Raw genomic sequence first — 24,358 nt, 5'->3', positions numbered from 1 at the left:
ATCCAGTTCCAGTACTTCTCCAATGATGCTGAGACTGAGTCACCTCCAGCAGATACCGTACAAAAGCAAGCCTCTGTTACTCAGGATGAGGAACAAGCCAAAACCCCTGACAATCCAATCCAGGCTGATCACGATGGATCAAATCCTGCCTCAACTTCACCCATTCAAGATGAGCAAGTCAACATGCCTAATCAAACTCCACCTCCAACTCAGCATGTTGATGACTCAGCTCATGAAATCCATCAAAGTCCAGGTACCAATCAAGGTACTCAATCTGGCAGAGAGCTAACTCCTCCACCACCATCAAGCTCAATACCAGCCTCTGAGTCTCATGCTGCTCAATTCACGTACTTGAATGCTACTGAGTTAGGACGCCGTATCATTGCTTCTGCTCAGTCTTTGCTTCAAGATTTGAACCTTCCTCAAGCTAATGCTAATCAAGGTACTCAAGCTGAGTCCTCCCAATTGTCTGGTATCACTCAGCTTCTCAATGAACTCCGAGGATTAAAGGATCTGGTCAGTATCATAACTACGGTTCAAACCCGGCAACCCAATCAAGATCAAATCGCAAAACTGACCGAATTGGTGCTCACAATGGCGAACCATATGAATTCGCTTGAAGGCAAAATTCAACAGCTGACGGCAGTCAATCCAGGGTATGCCACTTCTACTGAACTTCAAGGACATTTTACCAAGTTAACTGAAGAACTGACCAAATCGAGCGCACCCGGCAATGCTGAGTCTGTCACCTCTGCCGAACTTCAAGCCTGCTTTACCAAGCTTCATGCTGAGCTGACCTGTACACGTGACTTAGTATCCTCCACCTCTCAGTGTACAATTGACCAGCTAAGTGAAGCAGTAAGCATACTCAACATCAACAAGGCACAGATGGATGTTGATCCCGTCTCCAATAGTGACCTTTTGAGTTTTTCCAAAGCCATTATGAAAGCCATGCGCATCAACAATGCTCAGCGCATGTTTTATGATTCTGCCTTGCTAAAGCTGTACCATCAATCTTTTGGTCAGATCACCAGCTCGCTCACCTGGCTGAGCAAGTCCCATGAATGCCTCCTTAGCATGATCAGCAGCTCCCTCCGGGTTCCTAGGCATGTCCAGGATGACAGTTTACCCGTAATTGACAGTTTGGGTGAAAGCACTAAGAAGCTTCAGCGCTATTCTCATTATCTCTCCACTGCTGCTCGGAATGAAACCTTCCTTTATAAACCCGATGATGGCAAAACGGGGGAGACAAGTCAAGGAGGAACTCAGCCTGCTGGTAATGCCTCTGGAAGTAAAGAGAAAGGTAAAGGAATAGCTCAAGCTGATCACCAAACTCAGAAGAAGAAGAAATAGAACTAGATGTTGTCTAGTAAATGTTTGTTTAGAACGTGCATAGAAACCTTCATGTATGTGTTTGCTTTATTTTCTTATTTAATCTATGCCAAGTACTGTTTCCTCAATATAGTCGATAGAATTGAACAAACAAGTTAAGAAGTAAAACATACTCAGTATAAATTAACACTAAAACACTTAGATAATAAACTGAGTAACAACATACTTCTAATATTTTTGAAAGCTCACTTAAAACTCAAAAATTCAGATCTTGAAAAATCCAACATTAAAACTAAGTCAGTATACACAAATGTCTTAAAGATAGTTCAATTAAATCTTGGAAGGTTTAGAACTAAGTTAAGACAATATGTGCAACCCTTACGGGGGAGTCACTTCAAAAATATCAATCATGGGGTAACTTATAACTGAGTTCCATAATTATGTATTTTGCCAACATCAAAATGGGGGAGTTTGTTGAAACACCTTTCCACAAGATTTTGATTTGACAAAATCATCCATGATTAAGAGGGAATTAAATTAAATGCTTTGATTTAATTGTACTAATGTGTTTGTTCAATATTGAGTGCAAAAATATACAATATATAAAGTAAGACAGGTCAGAAGTCAGCATAAGCCAAAGTTGAGTTAAACGGAACTCAGCATGAAAGTAGGAGAAACTGAGTGGAGTAGAACTTAGCATCAGAAGCTTCCTTCAAAGTCGCCAAAACGAAGCTGACTAAGAAGGAACTCAGCTTGGAAGTAGAACATTCGGGGATAACGAATGAAGCTGAGTGACAGTCAGGATAGCATGGAGGATCCGTTCACTAAAGGACAAAGTCTGCCAATCTTCTGCACCAATAATTGGAACCTCGAGGACACACAAAAGACTAATTCCAAGAAACATGGGTCATTGGATTATTGGTAAAAGACAACTGGCACAAAAAGACAAGTCTGATGCATGAAGACAAAACCTGACGCCTGGAGAAAAGAGAGGAAGGGAATGGCGGTTGTAGACACCGAGTCGGAGGACCTGTGACGAAAACCTGAAACAAGACGGTCGAAGCGATTGATTCCGGAAGTTTTGAAAAATATATAAAGAATAATAAGCTGAGGAAAATTAACGGCACGGCGCGGGCACGCAACGGCATCCCGCACGCGGACGACAATGGTCGAACGCCCGCTTGACGGCTCGAGACGTGCGCGCGGCGTCCGTCGGACGCACTGCGAGTGGCACGCTCTCGACGCCCGGGGCAATGCCTGGGACCGCTAGCGGTGCCCGCCCTCGTGGGCCGTTGAGCACACGTGCCTAGTGGCGCGAGGCGCGCGTTCGGCGGCCGCGACGCGCGAGCGTCTAGCTGCGCGGAACGCGCGCTCGGCGGCCACGGAGTGCACGCGTCCGACGGCGCGGGGCACGCCCCAGGGGTCGCCGGGCGGGCACCCAACCACGTCGGACGAACGCCCAACGCGTCGGGCGGACGCCCGACGAGGGTTGGGCGCGGGCGCCCAACCTCGCGTTGGGCGCTCGCCCAACGCCGTTGGGTGATCGCCCAACGAAAGTTGGGCGATCGCCCAACATTGTTGGGCGGCCGCCCAACTATTGTTGGGCGGCCGCCCAACTCATGTTGGGCGGTAGCCCAACACTAGGTTGGGCGGCCGCCCAACCACAATGGGCGACGCCCAATTTTTTTTAGGCGTCGCCCATTGTTCCGGGATCCGTTTCCCTATATAAGGGCACGGATCCCAAGGTGAAGAGGAGGCTTTTTTGAGGGAAAAAACTTTCTCACTCTAAACATTTTTAGAGAGAGAGAGAGTGGATTTTTTTTGAGAAAAATATTTTTTTTCTCAAAAATTCCAAATTTCCTAAATTCAATTTTTACTAAATTTTTATTAATATCGGGAGCTCGCGGTTCGTGGAATCAATCGGCTTCGACTGTCAGATACCGAATCAAAGGTATTATCCGATGACTAGACTCTTTATTTCATTTAATTTATTCTCTCCTTCTATTTATTTTTTTATGCTATAGTTTTTATTCCTTTAGTTATTTATTTATTTTGTCACGTTTTATTTAATTAACGTATTTATTTAATTTTCGTTTCGTGTTAAATAAAACTCGGGTTTTGTTTTAAAATAAAAACCTCGTTTTGGATATCCCAATACGAACCGTGATCCGATAAAAAGGTAGTTCGGGTATCGAAAATGTTGTAATTATAAGTTTTTAATTTAAAAGAGGTTTTCAAATAACGTTTTAAAATAAAAACATCGTTTTAGGAACTTCCGTTTTCGACTATGATCCATCTTTGGTAGTTCGGAAGTCCAAAACGATTGAATTAGGTTTAATTTAAAGCTTTTGAATAAATCTGGAAAATATTGGAGTGCTGCTGTAATTTGCCAATTCTGTCACTAAATGCTGTTTACCGACGGATTTTCCGTCGGTAAATCTGTCAAAATGTAAAAAATGCCATTTCGGTCCCTTTTTCTTAACTTTTAGACTTTTAATCCTTAGTATATAAATATATAATAATGTAATATATTCTTTTCAAATTGTTTTAAAACTTCAACATATATAATTATTTTAGGAGATTGGTATTCGATTTTTTATTCTAATCTTTGTATATGTACATATTACTTTCTTTTTATTATTATTCATTTAAATCACATTAAATTCTATTTTAAATGTTATTTACTTGGGCATTTTGGGAGATAATTAGTAGATATTGGGGGATGAACATATAGTCTTTTTGACATTAGGATTATATTAGTTATGTATATATATATAATTTTGGGGTATATTTGGGTTATCTTAATTATTGTTAAATAAAATTATTTTGAGTGATAAAGGCTATTTTCCTATTTATGAATTTCATTCACTATTTTCTTATGTTTAAAGTATAAATATATTATTTTCATTATTCTTTCTTATATATGTATTAAATAATATATTTTCTTTTACTCTTATTTTATGTCTTTTGGGCTAAAATGTGTAAATATATATCTATATTATTTTCTTTATTTCTTTTGATCATTTATAAGTCCATGTTTCAAATGGGCTTCACTTGGAAAAATTAAATTTTGGACCTAAATGTGTTTATTGATGTAATTATAATGGTTAGAGAGTCCATTAAATAATTGGGGAAAATAAGTCACAAAAAGAGAGTTTTCAATTAAATTATTTAAGCTAATGAGCTTTCTTAAATCTCTAATGTAGATAAATAGAGTCATTTTGGTTGATATTTCAAATCGTTTTCTAAACACCACGTTTTAAAACCTTAGTCCGTTCCAACGACGGATTAAGCGAACATTGTAATCAAAATCATTTTCTTTGTTAATAATGGAGATTTTGAATCGCTTTCTTAATGAATTTGTACAAAATAAAATTGACTTGTATGTTTAACCACGTTTTCTTATTAAAAGGCTTTTACTTTAACGTTTTCAATTACTCGAGTCGTTCCAACGGCGACTCGGGTAAGCTTCATCAAACGGGGTTTTAAAACGTACCTAAATCGTTCCAACGGCGATTAAGGTGCGAACCATGTAATAAACATCGTTTTGGGGAAATAAGTTAATGTAGAATAGACACACAACATAACATTTAAATACGGTTGTAAATAAATCACTTCTTTCTTCCCCCTCTCTGTGTATGTATAAACATAAATGGGTGATTCTTTACTGATGTGGCTTTTCAATATCATATGCTCAAAATGGTTTCCAAAAAGAGAAAGAAAAGGGTTTCAAATGAATTTTAAACTTAAAGAAGTATACGATTAGTCCGTTATCGCCTAACATGCTGAGTAGGAGGCCGGTGGTTCATAACCGGGCGATGTCGGGGTGCCTAGTAGCCTTTCTCCGGAAAGGAGCTAGCCTTCTCGGCTCGTACCTAAGTTTCCCGAACCCACACCGGTCTCCCGCAAGGGATCGGTGTTCATTTTCCCATTCGTGGGTGGCGACTCTTCCATATCTCCGAGCTCCGGTCCTGCCGAGCAGCTTGATTCCGCGATTGGTTGCTTTCGGCGCCAATCACCGCTTACGTCGCCATGAGGTTGTCCACCCCCCGGTCCGCCCGGGAGATTAGGCCGCGGCACCTCGTCTAACAGCGGTACAGACTGAAGCTGACCAGAATTTGTCCCCCAAAAGAGCCGTTTTGGTGTTAACGGTAACAACAATTCAAACGATCCAAATCTACAGTTTTCCTTCTATAAAAGGACAATGAAGAACCTTGGATAATCACTGGAGCATCAAAAGAAAAATACAAAGAGAGAAAATCTTGAAAGCACTCAAAAACAAAAAGATCTTACACCAACTTTTCATTCTCTGTGTAAATGCTAGATTGATTGTTTTGTAATCATCTAAAGTGTTCTTTAGTTGAAAAAGAACAAGTTTGTGATCAATAGGAATATTGAGAGTGTTAAGCTGAGTGCTTGGTTGTAAGCATTCAGTGGTAGAGAAATCTAGGTGCTGGGTTGTAGCACTTAGTAGGAGTTGAGTAGACGAATAGAGGAAGGTACTCTTGCATATTCAACTGCCTTGTAATTGGTTTGTGCTCTACCGTTAAAGAGCTCAGTATTGGATTCAAAAAGCCCGGAGGACTCTGGGGACTAGATGTAGGCAGAGAGGCCGAACCAGGATAAGTGATACTGAGTAATCTCTAAACTCTCTCTCATATTGCATGTGTTGTTTGCTTTACTTACTCAGCATATAAATTGCCAAAGCTGACCTTGGGTAAATAAGTGGTGCTGAGTTAGAAGTTGACCTCCAAGAATGTCAATTCCTAACTTACAAGAAAATACCTTTAGTCAATATCTGACTAAAGCTGTTTTAAAGCATATCTCACCAAGCTGACCTGAAGCTGAGATAACAAACTCCTAAAATAACTTCTAGTCAGCATAATCGAACCAGAAAAAATTATATTAGTTCCTAACCCCCCCCCTTGGAACTAATTACTAGGGACCAACATAAACAACTTTAATTCTTCAACTTTTTTATTTTGAGATTATTTAGATGATGTTTGGTAAAGAGAGAAAGTTAATGTTTAGAGAGAGAATGTCACACCCGACCCTAGACGACCTCAATCGGCATCGAGCGTGAAATAGAAATCTCAGCGGCCTTCTACTTTATTCCATTCTTTTCTTTTTCTTTTTCTCTTCTTTCTGCTTCTTCTGCAGATTTATCGATTCCGAACCGTTTCTTCACCGTTTCTTTGATTTACGGAGATTTGACCGTTCGAATCACTTGAAATTGAAACCATAGCATCCTTATGTATAGATCTAAGTCCTAGCCGAAGAGTTTTTGAGTTTCGGCAGTGTTTGGAGGAAAATGTCTTAGACAGAGTTTAGAGGCGAATTGAACGGACGTGACAGAGAAAGTTCTAAAAAAGATGATTTTCGAAAATCGAAAATGTAGTTCCTTAAAAAACACGACATTGAACAACTTTAATTCTTGAAAATTTTCATTTTCAGGTCGCTAAAGATGGTTTTAATAGCATTAATCCAAGTGCGAAACCTCAATCCTCGTTTTGACAAAAAGTAAATTGATAGCGTGGCGCCTAGTGTAGAGCTTTTCTAATAACGACTAAATGTGTATTGTGGTGAATGTGCTATGAATATGGATGTGATCTTTTAAATGTTCTAACTCCACTAGACACTAAGACTACTTAGGGGCAAGTGTACCCCATCGTATCAAGTAATAATCCGGTTAAGATCAGGTATCGAATCCACGGGATTTATAATTACAAGTATTAGACGACTCGGTTTCGTATGTTATTTAAGCGGTGATTACTTTGGGGTAAAGTAAGACACAACTACACACTATCCCTAACTATTGGCGATACAGATTTATGTAGCTAAAACCCTATGAAGTAGGACGAATAACGATAAGTTATAATCACGATAAATAACGACTCTAAATGTATACGGATAATAATTTACTCTTGTAAAGATGACTAAGTGTAGTAGGACCGACCCGTGAAGCACTTAGACTACGTGATTCCTAGTCAAGGCGTGTCTAATGCGGGGGAATTAGAAGCTAGGGCCTGTAAGTTCCGTGGCTTGTCAATTCCTACGGTTTCCGGTTTGTCACTTCCGGTAAGGCAACACCTATATAACTCCCTAAGGATAGCCCGAATGGCGGCGGAAATCGCGTTCTCCTACACAATAATCAATTACAAATATCAAAACAAGTAATAAACATTAACACGTAAAGGGAAATAGAGATTATGAATCATAAATTATAAATATGGAAAGTGAATAGATGAAATACAACCAAGCCTAGTACATAGGAAGAGTACAAGCTAATTAGCAGGTAAAAAGGGAGAATCCGCCCTTGGAACTGGCTAACCGGACTCAAAGCCGTCTCCTAGGTCGTGGAGGTGGAACTCTCGAGCTTGGTGACGAGTGGTGGAACGGAACTTCGATGGAACGCCGGAACAACCGAACAAGCTCTCGAGGGGGAGAGTTTAACTACAAAATCTGAATCTAAATTACAATAATAAAAAAGCGTATAGTTTTGCTCTCTAGTGTGTAATTGGTATCAAATGAAGTTCAAGAGCTTCCTATTTATAAACATCAAGCAAGGGTAATGTTGTAACTTCACAAAGCACAAGTATGGAGCAACATTATTTGGTGCAGAAATCCCATGATACGCCCCGCGTAAGGTGGTCTACGCCCCACGTAAGTGCCCATTCCGTCAGAAATCTCCTGCATGTGGACCAATTCCATGTCTTGTTGTCTCAAGCACGCCCTGCGTAGCTGAGGTACGCCCCGCGTGTTTGAGTCTCTGAAGTTTTATTGCTTGAATTGGAGCTTTTACGCCGTGCGTAGCTGAAGCACGCCCCGCGTAAATGAGTCTCTGAGCTTTTATCATTGAGGAATTGCCTGGTACGCCTCGCGTGTATGGTGATACGCCTCGCGTACAAAGAGTTGACTCAAGGAGACATTGCAGTCTGACTTTCAGGATTAGGCCAATTATTTCCGACATGTGTCATACGCCCCGCGTAGGGTGGCATACGCCCCGTGCATGCCGAGTCAATTCCACATGGCGTCTGCGGATAAGGCAATTATTGCTGACACCATATTTCACGCCCCGCGTAAAGGATGAGACGCCCCGCGTATTTGAGTAGATTTTTGCTCCTTGCTCGTACCTGAAATACAAATCTTGCGAGCCCAGTTAGCTTGACGTTTTTATTTCCTAAACTAATCAAAAACACGGAAAATTAACTGAAAGTACGAAATTTATTTTTATTTCTTTATTTTATCAAAACGCTTTATTTTTGTAATTAAACTTATTTATTTTATCCAAAATCAACCCGTAAATCACGTTAAAAGATAGGGGTAAAATACCCCTATCAAACCTCCTCGGGCTTTAAAGTTTTACTTGTCCTCAAGTAAAAGAAATCGAAAGACAAGGGATTGAGAAAATTAAGAAACAAACCGAAGGTTGGTTTTGCCAAGTGCGTGATTTCAAAGTTATGGTTTTATGCAAAGGTTTCGGTAAGTACCTACGCAAACAATTGAGTACAAAACTTGTTTGAAACCTCCATGACCAAGATTAATAGGCAATATTAACGGGGGTTGATTATCTTTTGAGAACCCGATAGTACCTCACCAAGGGATTTCGCTCTTACGCTTAATTTTAGGTGGGTCGGTGTTTTAGCACTCTCCTTTGCACTTACTCGAGATCATGTTGAATTTGTATTTTCATCCGGGTTTTTCCTCCTAAAATATGGTTAGGCAACATTAAAAATGAACCCGGAGGGGGGTTGTAATGTGGGTGGCTTCTTTAGTGGTTAGTTTAAAGAAACTCGAGTTCAAAAATACCGTTTTATGATTGCACCGTGTTTTTGTTTATTTCGGCCTTGGCGAATTTTACAAAACATACTTCAAAATTGCTCGGGTGGAGCTTGAGAATGTCTTTTTATTTTTATTGTATCCTTTGTTTTGATAGAGGCACAAAAACAATATTTTGAAGGCTTATGGTACTCGTTTGTTAAGGTCGTGACTTTTTCCGAGTGATTTGGGTGCAAATTGATTTTGTCGGTATTCGAACAAGAGGAAAAGGGGTTAAATGTTAAAAGGGTATTAACAAAAAGGTTGGTTAATAGGCTTGAAGGGGTTTCCTAATGTTTAATGAAAACGAGAAAAATAAATTAAGAAAAATTAACCTAAGTGGGTTCGGTTTATCATCTATTGCCTTTTTACCAAAAATAAGTGTACTTAACCCGGTATTGGATGCAAATTCTATGAATCGAGTGAAGTCAAAGCTCTCGAAAAATTGTGAAAGAATTAGAGTTCTCGTACGAACTCCTTTAGGCTCAAAAATACCTCACAAAGATTCGGGTTTAAATTGTGTACTATCAAGTCTTCGCTAAATTCTCAACTATCCCGTTTTTATTTCCTTTTCAAAGTTCATTATGGAGATAACATTTGGGTTAAGACTCAATGCCTTAGTTTAGTACTAACCTAAACTTTGCATAAATTCCCTAATTTCAAAACCAAGACTAAAATTCCTTAATTAGATCATCCCCTTGTGTCGACGTCTTTTATTTTTGATGACAAATAACGGAACTTTAATTAATTTCCGAAGGAGGGATAGCGTGTCGGGAAAAATTTAAAAGAGTCAATAAAGTAGTTTAATTATTTTGTTGGTTATAATTTTTTTTTTATTATTTTTGTTTTTGGTAGTGCAAAACAAACGTTAAGTGCGGGGTTGCACGTCCCTCCGCGTTATTTAAAATGACGCATGTTCCAAGGGCATCGTAAAAAGAAGTCAAAACAAAAACAAAAATAAAGGTAAGGAAGGAAAAGAAGACCCTTAGTGGTCAGGGGCCCTACGCGAGGCGTGCCCAGGGGGGCGCCCCGCATAGGGTGGCGTTTTTTTATCTCTTTTTGAGTCAGAGACTCAAATACGCGAGGCGTAGGAACAGGACGCCCCGCGTGTTTGAGTTTCTGAACATTTTTAAGTAGGAGAGTGCAGGGTACGCAGGGCGTACCCTGCGTGGTGTTATTTTAAACAACAAAAACAAACACAACGAAAGCACAAAACACAAACGGAACTTAACGATATTAGAATAAAAACATCGTACACTGAAAACATAAAAAATAACACAAACAACATCAAAAGAAAATAAAAAGAAAAACGGAAACTATGATTGTGGTGGAGGCGGATTGCCATGGATGTTAAAGTAGGAGGCGAAGGAGTTGGTGAGGGCATCGAAGCGAGCATCGAGATGAACCCGATCCTCCCGTTGTTGTGCTTCGATGGAGTCGAAGCGGGTGTTAAGGGTGGCGAATTGGGAGTCATAATGAACCCGGTCCCGGCGTTGGTTATCCTCCAAGATATCCAACCGAGCATAAAGAGCGTTGAAGTCGTGGAGGGGTGGAGGACTGAAATTAAGACCCATGCTTGAATCCGAGTCCCCTTCCGCATTAGAGTGAGCCGCCCCCGAAGTCTCGCCCGGGCCGGAAGTTGGACGCTTTAAGGATTTAAAGGCGTTTTTATCCAACGGCCGAGGCACAATGCGCGGGAGGTGCTCAATGGCGTCAGAGCCGAGAGTGGAGAGGGCGAAGATAGTGATGAGGTGGTCGAACCCGAGCTTTGCCCGTTTCCGGATGGGTGTGGTGCGGAGGTGGATGGCCACGTGGTAGGCGAGGTCGTATGTGAGCCCTTTGGCGCAACAGTAAAGGGCCAACAGTTCATGTTTGTTGACCTTGGTGGACTCGGATTTCCCCGTGAAGTAGAAGGAGATGAAGCGGTGAAGGAGCTGGAGAATAGGGTCACGAATACAAGCCGGGTGGAGGTTGGATACGTGATAGTCATCGGACCCGGTAATGGAGGTCCAAAATTCAGGAGCGAAGACACCGTCGGGCCAATGGGCGACGCTAGGCTCCACTTGGTGAGTGAAGTGGTTGCGAAGCCATTGGGTGTCAATGGTGAAGGGACGGTTTTGGAGGCGGAAATTGAAAAGCGCGGCTCTGGGTACATTATTGGAGGTGAGGGTGGTGAAGAATTCAATGACCAAGGAGGGGTACACATGGTATTCTGTACTGTAGATGTCGTACCACCTGAGGGCACAGAGATGAGCTTTGAAAGGCGTGCCGAGATCGTGTTGATCGAGCACGCTACGCGGGATGTATGGAAGTTCTTGGACTATGGCCGCACAAAGTTCTTCGTACCGGGTGGCCTCCTCCTCGGTGAGAAGGTGAAAAGGAGCCCAGTATAGGCGGGTGAGGGGGGTGTGCTTTCCAGCTCGGGTGGTTGTTGTGATTGGTTTTGGGTGCGGCCGGTACGGGCACGAGTGGCTCGTGGGGGACGCATATCGGCGGTGTTCTTTCGCCTAACCATGGTGGGATGTGAGAGATTGAGAGAGGGTAGAAGAAGGTTGTGAGAAAGTTGAGAAAGTTGTGAGGAAGAAGGAAAATAGAAGGGTGATTATATATAGGAAATGAGGGAAGTGGGGATCCAAGCAAAACTCGGATCCCCAGGAGGGATACACGCGGCGTGAAGCGGCCACGCCACGCGTATCCCACCTCTTGAGCGTCAGTTACGCAATAGGGGCGCGATACGCGGGGCGTACATGGGGGTACGCCACGCGTAGTGCACCTCCTGCCCTTTGGGATGGAAGAAAAAGGCAGGGACGCGGGTCGTACAGGGGAGTACGCCGCGCGTAAAAACGAACTTGGAACAATCTTTTTCGGTTTTTAGATGCATTTTGTATTTTTTGGAGTTTTGATTTATGATGTTATTAATGAGGTGTTAATGTTTTTATGGTTTTTATGTTTAATTAATGTTTTTGTGTGTTTTAATTTTGAAATTAAGAGGGTAGTTAATGCAAAATTTATTATGGAGGGAGGTTGAGGTTTTGAATTTGAAAAGGTAGAAGTTGATTAGAGAGGAGAAGAGGTGGAGTGGAGAAGTGGAAAAGATTTTTGGGGAAGAGGAATGATGGGAAGTTATGAAGAAAAAACTGCCATGGGGAGTTGTGATTCACAACTCCCCGAGGATACGCGCGGCGCACCCCAGGGTACGCCCCGCGTATCCTCTATGTGGCCTTTATTAAGACGAATTAGGGAAGGTACGCGGGGCGTGCCTCTAGGCACGCCCTGCGTAGTGTGTCCTTTATTGAGTGAAATGGGTAGACACACAACTACGCGGGGCGCAAGGGGTTGTACGTCCCGCGTATCTTAAAATTTTTGGATTAATGTGAGATTTGTTTTTCCTTTGATTTTATAAAAGAAAATAAAATAAATTAAAATAAAAGTGAAGAGCAGGAAAGATGAGAAATAGAGCAAAAGATGGAAATGAAAATAAAATAACAACAATTCAAGGGAAAAAATAAATAAAAGAGAAAAGAGATGAAATAAGTTTATAATACATATAGACAAGTGGTTCGAGAAATTCAAACCGATGCTACGTTTTGAGTCGAAGTAGCTCGACTTTCTTATATGGCGGCTCATTGCAAGACGTCCGCGTTGGAGCTTGACGGGTCCGAACTTCCCCTATTCATGAGTGTTATCGCTTGTCCGGACTCCCGATTTTTACCCCGCGGGTTTTGTTCAGTGTTTGCCGGGAGGGTTCCTAGTGGCCTTTCCTGCTGTTGACGATTCAGGTGGGCTACTTGGCGGCTAAGATCCCTGCAAAACACTTCGCTATCGGAAAGACGGGTTAATATGTCTTTCAACAAAGACGTGACCGATTGGTCGTGTACATTGTTGGAAGGTGGAGAATTCCGATTACCGGGCGCGGCTTGTGATTGCCCGAGCTCGTTTTCCCGATATTCTTGCTTAAAGCCGGATGGGGGCCTCAACACGTATTATTATTGCCATATGACAAGTTCGGGTGTTGGTACCGAGGCCTCCATCCGCCGTTATTATTATTGTGGTGGTGATAGGAGTTCGGATTAGGATTATACCTTGAATTTCCTCCTACGTAACTTACACTCTCGATGTCGCCGGCGAAAGGGCTACCTGCTTGGCAGTTGAGTCCGTCGTGGTCTCCACCACAGTGATTGCACATCAGGACCTGTGCACTTTTGTTGAGGCTTAGCTGGGTAATTAATGAGTCAAGTTTCTTATGCATCTCTGCTATGGAGCTTTTCGGAGACTCTTTCTCCACAGCAAACATTTGGTGTCGCGACGGGCCGGCAAGCCGATCCTCCTGCCATTGCACGCTTTTCCTCGCGAGCTCACGAATGAGCTCGAAGGCCTCACTAGCTGACTTCCGAAATAGATCCCCACCTGCAGCGGAATCAACAGTCGCACGGTTAGTGGGGGTTAACCCGTGGTAAAAAGTGCTTACCAAGTCGTGCTTCGGGATGTCATGGTGGGGACAGTTTCGGAGCAACTTCCGGAACCTAGCCCAAGCTGCATGAAGGGCCTCGCATTCCAACTGCCTGAAGGACGTGATATCGGTCCGTAACTTGACTGTTTTGGATGACAGAAAATAGTAGGAAAGGAACTCCTTTTCGAGCTCCTCCCATAACGTGATGGATCCCGCCTCCAATGAGTGTAGCCATTCCAACGCCTGTCCTGTCAATGAAAAAGGAAACAATTTTAGTTTCACAACCTCAACGGGAACACCATTTTGCCGAGAGGTATCGGCACACATAAGAAATTTATCCAAATGTTCGTTGGGGTTCTCATGGAGTTCCCCTCCGAATTGACCACATTGTTGTATCAGTTGGATCATACCGGTCTTGATCTCGTATGTGTTGGCCGGGATCGTGGGAGCGATAATGCCATTATTATTTTGGGGATGATGCGGAGCAAGGATCTCCATCATCGAACGCGTATCATTGCCCCCGCGGATGTTGTTCACGTGCGGCTTTTGGTTTCCGTTGGGTTGGTTGACCTCGGCGTTGGGGTTTGCTATTCTTTCTCTACGTAACCTACAAAGAGTACGTTCAATTTCGAGATCAATAGGTACGAGTGAATCACTTTTAGATCGGGTGTGCATAAAGTAAAACAAGTATAAAAGAATTATCAACAAGAAAGAATAATGTTAGTAAAAGTATATATAAACAATTTATACAAAAAGAATGCTTAAACTAACAATGAAATGTTTTTGTCTAATATTGTAGGCGATTATAAATCCCCGGCAATGGCACCAAAAACTTGATAGCGTGGCGCCTAGTGTAGAGCTTTTCTAATAACGACTAAATGTGTATTGCGGTGAATGTGCTATGAATATGGATGTGATCTTTTAAATGTTCTAACTCCACTAGACACTACGACTACTTAGGGGCAAGTGTACCCCGTCGTATCAAGTAATAATCCGGTTAAGACCGGGTATCGAATCCACGGGATTTATAATTACAAGTATTAGACGACTCGGTTTCGTATGTTATTTAAGCGGTGATTACTTTGGGGTAAAGTAAGACACAACTACACACTATCCCTAACTATTGGCGACACAGATTTATGTAGCTAAAACCCTATGAAGTAGGATGAATAACGATAAGTTATAACCACGATAAATAACGACTCTAAATGCATACGGATAATAATTTACTCTTGTAAAGATGACTAAGTGTAGTAGGACCGACCCGTGAAGCACTTAGACTACGTGATTCCTAGTCAAGGCGTGTCTAATGCGGGGGAATTAGAAACTAGGGCCCGTAAGTTCCGTGGCTTGTCAATTCCTACGGTTTTCGGTTTGTCACTTCCGGTAAGGCAACACCTATATAACTCCCTAAGGATAGCCCGAATGGCGGCGGAAATCGCGTTCTCCTACACAATAATCAATTACAAATATCAAAACAAGTAATAAACATTAACACGTAAAGGGAAATAGAGATTATGAATCATAAATTATAAATATGGAAAGTGAATAGATGAAATACAACCAAGCCTAGTACATAGGAAGAGTACAAGCTAATTAGCAGGTAAAAAGGGAGAATCCGCCCTTGGAACTAGCTAACCGGACTCAAAGCCGTCTCCTAGGTCGTGGAGGTGGAACTCTCGAGCTTGGTGACGAGTGGTGGAACGAAACTTCGATGGAACGCCGGAACAACCGAACAAGCTCTCGAGGGGGAGAGTTTAACTACAAAATCTGAATCTAAATTACAATAATAAAAAAGAGTATAGTTTTGCTCTCTAGTGTGTAATTGGTATCAAATGAAGTTCAAGAGCTTCCTATTTATAAACATCAAGCAAGGGTAATGTTGTAACTTCACAAAGCACAAGTATGGAGCAACATTATTTGGTGCATAAATCCCATGATACGCCCCGCGTAAGGTGGTCTACGCCCCCGCGTAAGTGCCCATTCCGTCAGAAATCTCCTGCATGTGGACCAATTCCATGTCTTGTTGTCTCAAGCACGCCCTGCGTAGCTGAGGTACGCCCCGCGTGTTTGAGTCTCTGAAGTTTTATTGCTTGAATTGGAGCTTTTACGCCGTGCGTAGCTGAAGCACGCCCCGCGTAAATGAGTCTCTGAGTTTTTATCATTGAGGAATTGCCTGGTACGCCTCGCGTGTATGGTGATACGCCTCGCATACAAAGAGTTGACTCAAGGAGACATTGCAGTCTGACTTTCAGGATTAGGCCAATTATTTCCGACATGTGTCATACGCCCCGCGTAGGGTGGCATACGCCCCGCGTATGCTGAGTCAATTCCACATGGCGTCTGCGGATAAGGCAATTATTGCTGACACCATGTTTCACGCCCCGCGTAAAGGATGATACGCCCCGCGTATTTGAGTAGATTTTTGCTCCTTGTTCGTACCTGAAATACAAATCTTGCGAGCCTAGTTAGCTTGACGTTTTTATTTCCTAAACTAATAAAAAACACGAAAAATTAACTGAAAGTACGAAATTTATTTTTATTTCTTTATTTTATCAAAACGCTTTATTTTTGTAATTAAACTTATTTATTTTATCCAAAATCAACCCGTAAATCACGCTAAAAGATAGGGGTAAAATACCCCTATCATAAATCATAGTCCTTTATCTGAAAATTAGTGAAACCACAAGGGTTTTATTTGAAATTTACCCTATTATTAATTATAGTCTTTGAGAATATTATATTATAAAGGCCTAATGCTCCCCCAGCCCCCTTAACTTATCCAAATTGGTCATTTTACCCCTCCAACTCATCGAATGTCCTATTTACCCCCTTAACTCCATAAAAGTGGCATTTCTCACCCCCTCAACTTATCTATTTACCCCTCCAACTCATAGAATGTCCTATTTACCCCCTTAACTCCGTAAAAGTGGTATTTCTCACCCCTTACAATCCGTTATCGAGAACTAAATTGATATCATTTTTTAAATGTTAAACCTATATTGGTGCTATTTTGTACGTGGAACCTAAATTGACACTTCTTCAAAAACTATAGGCCTATTTTAGTACCTTATTCCTACATATAATGTTTTTAACTTGTTTATATTAATATTTTGTTATTTGTATCTTTTATTTATTCTTTCTCTTTTCAATTTTTTTTTGTTGCTAGTTAAATTTTGATTATCTAATTATTGTAATACAATATTATTGTAATAAACAAATGAACGATCAATATAATTATCAAATTAAAACAAAATAAAAAGTTGATATTAAAAAAAATATATTTTCAAACTCATTTGAATAAGTCCTATTAATTTTGCACTGTGAATGGGTAAGAAATACCACTTTTATGGAGTTAAGGAGATAAATAAGAGGCAAAAAGCACCATTTGGCCCTTGGCCTATCCAAAATTTATGTAGTTGGCCCCTGACCTATTATTTGGTCATATTTGGCCCCAGACCTATACAATTAGATAAAATCTAACCCTTTTTGGATGGAGACTTAACTGAGCTTTATTCTGTTAGTGACGTGGCAATTATAACCAATACAAAAATGACACTTGTCACAATATAAAAATCATTTTCCACATGGACATAATGATATGGCAAAATTAAATATTTTTCACAATAAGAAGAACGTAAACTATTCAACTTCCTTCCTTTTCTTCCATTGCCGCGTTCGTGAGAAACGATTCCAACCCACAGAGACATCATCCCCATTCGCGATTTCTTCCTGGAATTTCCATCCTTCCATCGTCCGACTCAACTCTCAAGAGGTGATTCATTTTCTCAGGCGGAAACTCCCTCATGACGTTCCTGATTACCACATTCTTCTCAGGCAGGCTTAGGCGTCCTTCCTTCGCTGCTTTCTTCTGCTTCGTGCGGCTCATTTTTCTCAGGCGGTTGCTTCACATTTTTCTTAGAATCGATCCATAACTATTAATAGTTTCAATTCCAGGTATTTAGTTATTGTTTATGGTTGTATGTGTATATTCCCTTTTACATATGAGCCCTAATTGAATAAGAAAAAAATGTTAAGGGAAATTGAAATTCTGACAAGAGAAGCTTTCATTATATAGTCTGATCAAATTCATGGCAATATCATGATAACCATAACATATCATTTCCATTTCACATCCAGCATTTATCATTCTTGAATGCAAACCAAATTTGATAAATTCAGGAAATTAAGGAAAGATGAACTTGGTTAGACCTAACACACTTTAAGAATTTATCTTATCTTACATATTTATCACAATAGGTGTGATCCCCTTACTCAATTTTATCCTTAAAAATTGAAATCAATTAGAAGAATTAAAGTATTAATGCCTTCATTTCTTTCTCATGTTGAAAGCAATATGGCATTCGATTTTATTGACAACAATGAATAGGCCTTTGAGTTAGGCAATTTGCTGTTTTACTTATTATTAGGTATCATTGAGTTAGCCAATTTGATGAATTTGTATCACTGTTCTGCCTTTGAGTTATCCAGTTTGGCTTTTGAGTTACCATTGTTATGTTTAGTTTGAATGTTGGATTTCCAGTGAGTTGCCTGTGTTTTATAGAGTGTTGTATCACTGTCCTGAATAATACAACTCAACACATTGCTTTTTTTGAGGCTTATTACAACAATGTATAGTTCCACATCTTCAACCATTGTCGAACGTTATGGCACTTTAAGTGCAGAATTTACGGATGATTGACACTGTAAATTTCGTTGTACTTGCTAAGAAGTGGGAGGAGATTAACTTCTAAAATTAAAGCTTGATGAAGCGAGGAGCAAGATGCAAGTGAATTTGGCTTTTGAGGACTTAAAGATTTGAAAATATTGTTATGTTGTTTAATTCAATTTATGTCAATGTTCCTTTGGTTTCGCAATCGGAACATTTTTTTTGTATCAATGTTATATTTGGCTAAATAGCCATGAATTAATGTTATGTGCTAGGTTTGTATCAACTGCCAGATATTTTTTTTATCAAGGAATTAGATTTGGTTAAATACCATATACATTAAATATATCAGAATGAGAAATTTTCAGCACAATTTGGACGTGAAGTATGATATTGTCATAATAACTTCAACTGCTATATTCTAGATTTGCTGAATTTTGTCATTTTTTGGTTGGAAATTGATGCAAGTCATTTGGTTTCCTTTAACTGAACCTGGGCACTAATGTTTTTTTTTATTATAATGCTACTGAGATTACAATGATCTTGCATGTGTTGGTAGCTTTTAACCTTAGGTTGTTGCCCCTGATTTTGTGAGATTTACTTAATTGTATTTAGGCTCTTTTATTATTGTTAATTATAAATTATAGTTACAAGAAGTGACTAATTTATGGGGCTATGACTATTGTCTCTGTCTTAATTCTTAAGTCACATAATGAACTGCATTGTTGTAATTGTACAAGAATATGCATGTTAGCCATTCATCTGAATTTACTGACCTTGAATTGTACATTTTCTCCATCATGTTCGTGATCTTGTCCCAAAATCTGTTTCAATTAAATTGTAATGTTCTCTTTTGCAAGCTACCTTATCCAAGTGATGATCTGACTGTTCAAGCTTGGTCTTTGGTGTCTCAGTTTCATGTTCTGTGTCTAATGCCTATAAGATGTTTGCTCCTATTGTTGATTCTGTGCCTTTGGGGCGTGTGTACTATGTGCTCAAGGAGATGAAAATGTGTACTATTTCCTGTTTGCAGGAATATATGGAATGAAATTAACTGTAAGTGTGGCATTTCAAGTGATTTGAGTTGGAGAAAACTGGTGAGTTGGCTTTCTCGAAGAGATAAGGGAAAATTTCTCAAAGCTATTACCCAAAGAGTTGGCTTTTATTCCAAATATACCAAAATCTTCCAAATCTTCCAAAATCTTCAAAATATATCAAAATCTTCCAAATATACCCAAAATTTCCAAAATATACCAAAATCTTCCAAATGTACTAAAATATTCCAAATATACCCAAAAATTCTAAAATATACGAAAATCTTCCAAATGCACCAAAATATTCTAAAATATACCCAATTATACCAAATACATCAAAATCTCTCGAAATGTATCAAATGTTTAAAACCGCCAAATACTTCAAGTTACGGTTGGCTACTTGAACCATCAGTAATATTCTTTGTTTTCTTCACCATGGCAAGTTGTGCCAAAGTCATTTGTCTTATCTCTTTCTTCGAATGAGATCTTGGAACACTCATCTCATTTGCAAACTTGATAGATTCACTGATGGAAGATTGTAGATTTGCTTCATTTGATGTTCTGAATCTTGCCATGTTTGTTGACTGGGTTGGTTCAGGGGGTGGCATTGTTACTGCAGATTGTTGAGATGATGTTGCAACTTGTTTCTTTGCTTTTCTCTTCCTATAAGGGGGAACATACTGTATAGAAAAAGAAATGTTACTTTTATTATAATGTTCAACTAGGATTAAAATGCTAATGTTGATTTTATTATGTTTTTAACACATACTTTACTAGTCCATTATCATGCTTACTTAAAGAAAGAAACATCAAATTCAATCAAAAACCTAATAAGAAAGAAACAGCAACCACTTCCACTAAAACAAAAGGCATATTTATAACAAAAGGCATATTTATAATAGCATATTTTTCAAAATTTACCAACTTATACCTGAGGATTATCCTTTTTCTTTGGACATGTTCTGACATTGTGACTTGTATCTTTGCAAAGGTTACATTTCATAACCAATCCTAATCGTGTAAATTTGCATGTCTTCTTCTTTCTTTCTTCTGTTGGATCCTTTCTCATGTTTCTCTTCGGTCTTCCTGGCATAACCTTAAATGGCGGTGGTAAGCAACCTCCCAATCCTATATCATCTAACATATCCATCCCTTTCATCGGCTTGAAGTTAAATGAATACGCCTTGATATAGGTCGCTTTGTTGTACCATGAACTCACATAGTCTGTTACTTCTCTCTTTGCTGCATGAATGCATGTTATAGCATGTGGACAAGGTATCCCAGTAAGATCCCATTCTCTACATGAGCATTCTCTCTTTGAAAGATCAACTGTATGGCGCTTTGCAAAATTGAAGATTAATGTCACCTCATAGGCCTCCTCACCGTTCCAGTCAATCATCCAGTCATGCGATTGCAATTCATTCTTTCCAACTTTTTCCATTGCTTTGGGGCTGATATTTCCTTTCCAACTATCAACCGATTTTCTCTTGCTCACATTTCTTTTCATAATTTGTTGCCTAATCCCATCTACCATACTGATGATAGGCTTCGTCCTAGCATCCAAAATCCACCCATTAAATGTTTCACACATATTGTTGTCTACCACATCACACTTTGCATCTTTACTGAAAAATGCCTTGCACCAAGTGTGCAACGGATACTCTGCAACTGCCTCAAAAATACCATCACCCAATAACTTCAATTGTTTTGTATTCTCTGTCAGCTGATTCATGTATGTACTTTTTGACATTGCCCAAAAAGCCACTTTCCTCTCATCACCCCTAAACCTCTTTGACCAGGCGACATAAATGTGTCTTGCACACATCCTGTGATAAGCCTCTGGTATCACTTCCCTTACCGCAACAATCAATCCCTACAACCATTGCAAACTTAATATATGGGATAATAGTAGAATGTAAATTTATGAGTTAATATATGATAAGAACAATACAATGTAAATTACCTTTTGCATGTCTGATATAACTGTGAAGCCTGCACCTTCCTTCAAGTCAAGATCAGCCTTCAACCGTGTCAAAAACCATGACCAATTAGTTGTATTCTCAACCTCACATATAGCCCATGCAATAGGAAACATCTAATTATTCCCATCTCTCCCTACAGTGCATAGAAGTTGTCCTTTGCAGATCCCCTTTAAAAAGCAACCATCAAACCCAATAATTGGTCTACAACTAGCTTTCCATCCTTTCTTCAAGGCCTCAAAACATACGTAAAACCTAAAGAAAGTTTGTTCCCCCCCTTCCGATAGTAGCCTACTACTAACTAGACATGTAGTCCCAGGGTTTGACTTCCTAAGTTCACCAACATAGTTATATAATCGTGCATACTGTATTGTGTAATCCCCAATCAGTTCTTTAAGAATTCTTCTTTTTGCATTTCTACATGCTGAGATACCAACATGGATTTTAAGATCAGTCTTTGCAAGTTTTACCAAGTCAGATAGTTTTATGGTAGGGTGAATGGTGATAAATGTTGTATACTGTAATGCAATGAATTTACTATTGGCTCTTTGAATCTTATTCAACCTACGACATTGGTGATTGGGAATATACGTTCTCACGGTTAAATGCCCTTTCGCTCTTACGTCACTAACATACAACACCCATGGACAACCCTTATCCCCCTTACACACAGCCCTTAACCTTAGTGGATCATTCTTAGTCATTCTAACATCTACTCCCTTAATGACAACATATTTAGTCACTGCTAATCTAAACTGGTCTGCACTATCGAACACCATATCAAGACAAAAAACTGGGAAATGGGCTTTACTATCAAACTTAATCACATCTCTCTTAATTCCAAGGGCATCATCTTTATACTCGTCATCGGAATCACTGTAATAGCTTCCATAATCGCTGCTATCATAATACACAGACCCGTCAGATTCTTCACTACTACTGTCTAACCCCCCAAGCTCATCCATCTCATTGTAATTGGCATTCTCATCAATAACATTCTCATCAATAATATCATCCCCAATAATTTTTACATCTAATCCTCCACACAACTTCTCTTTAGAGATTCCTTTCAACCTATTCCTATAATTTCTCACATTTTCCCTAGCATTAATAAGCTCATCATCCTCATCATCGGTTAGTTGGTCGATCGACACAATAAACTCATCATATGTTTGGTGATGGTCTATGGTGTTTTCCTCAATATAAGGCTCATAGTGAAACCACAATTCATCAGTTTCAACTTCATTTTGCATATGTTCACCCCTCGCATCATTTACAAACTCATTTTATGAGAAACCATGTACATGTTGTACAAAGACATCTAAACTGTCCCCATTACCTAAATTTTGCAACTTAGCAATTTCAAGTATCTCCTTATCATTCCTCACTAAACAAAGCTTACTAGTCAATTACATATATGCACTTTACCTCACTACACCCTAACTCTTTAATGTATGACAATATGTTTGGATAAGAAAGCATATCGAGGTCTAATGAATTATCCACAATTTCAACCTTTCCCCCTAAATACTGAATCAGCTCATCTAATGCTAACAAACCACTATGGATAACTACTAACTTAATATATATATATATATATATATATATATATATATATATATATATATATATATATTGTCCCCCATCCTGTATGCAACCTAAAAAATAAAACAAAATCCAAAGTTAAGTTAGTATGTAAAATTCACAGTATACCATTTAGAGTACGATTAAGTTAAAATTTTGTTCTTTTTACATCATAATTTCAAATAAGGTCAAAAAAATTTACTCGAAGGAAGCATACCAGCAATGCAGATAAAGTAGATTTCCCACACTAGTGCCACAAAATAGAACGGTTACAAATTCTTTTCTTTCTCTTATTCTACAAGAAAAAAAAAGAATCTCAGATTACAACAGTTCATAAAATATAAAGCAAATATAAAGCAAATAGAATCTCAGAAAAAATATAAAGCAAATCATGTTAACGAATTTCAGAGTGATAACATATCAGATTAAATAGTCAATCAGAGTAAGGAACTTGGTTGTAATACTTATCATCATTATATGATGTCTTCATTGAAGCTTAAGGAAATTGGGAAGTTAACGTAAGCTTTTGACCAAATAATACAGAAGATACTCAAGCATTCTTTAAAAGAAAGAATCAGGTTCAAAATATACCAATTTATTTAAAACATTATTTGAAGTCATTTTGGGTCTTTGTTGTTTAAGTCGAATGAATTTGTAGTAAAAGATTGAACAATAAAAAGATACCTGAATCGCGAACTTGCAGGAAGCAGAAATCGAAGCCGACGGCAGGGAAGGAATCGTAGGCAGGAATCACGAAGTTGCAGGAAAGAGTGAATGAAGAGTGACAATTTTTGAAGTTCTTGAATGAGAACGATGGAAGGATGGAAATTCCAGGACGAAATCGCGAATGGGGATGATGTCTCTGTGGGTTGGAATCGTTTCTCACGAACGCGACAATGGAAGAAAAGGAAGGAAGTTGAATAGTTTACGTTTTTCTTATTGTGAAAAATATTTAATTTTGCCATATCATTATGTCTATGTGGAAAATGATTTTTATATTGTGACAAGTGTCATTTTTGTATTGGTTATAATTGTCATGTCACTAACAGAATAAAGCTCAGGTAAGTCTCCATCCAAAAAGGGTTAGATTTTATCTAATTGTATAGGTCAGGGGCCAAATGTGACTAAATAATAAGTCAGGGGCCAACTACATAAATTTTGGATAGGTCTGGGGCCAAATGGTGCTTTTTGCCTAAATAAGATCATAAGAGGTGAGAAATACCACTTTTATGGAATTAATGGGGTAAATAGGACATTCGATGAGTTGGTGAGGGTTAAAATGACCAATCTCGCCAACTTAACGGAGGTGAGAAATACCGTTTTTTATGGAGTTAAGGAGGTAAATAGAACATTCGATGAGTTGTAGGGGTAAAATGACCAATTTAGACAAGTTAAAGGGGCTGGAAGAGCATTGTGCCTATTATAAACAACTCATTTCATTAACATCTTTGGTCCTATTTACTTGATAAAGTTTAATTTTAATCTAAAAAAT

This window comes from Euphorbia lathyris, chromosome 5 (genome assembly GCF_963576675.1).
Source record: "Euphorbia lathyris chromosome 5, ddEupLath1.1, whole genome shotgun sequence".
Classification (NCBI taxonomy): Eukaryota; Viridiplantae; Streptophyta; class Magnoliopsida; order Malpighiales; family Euphorbiaceae; genus Euphorbia; species Euphorbia lathyris.
This window is presented reverse-complemented; position numbering follows the sequence as displayed.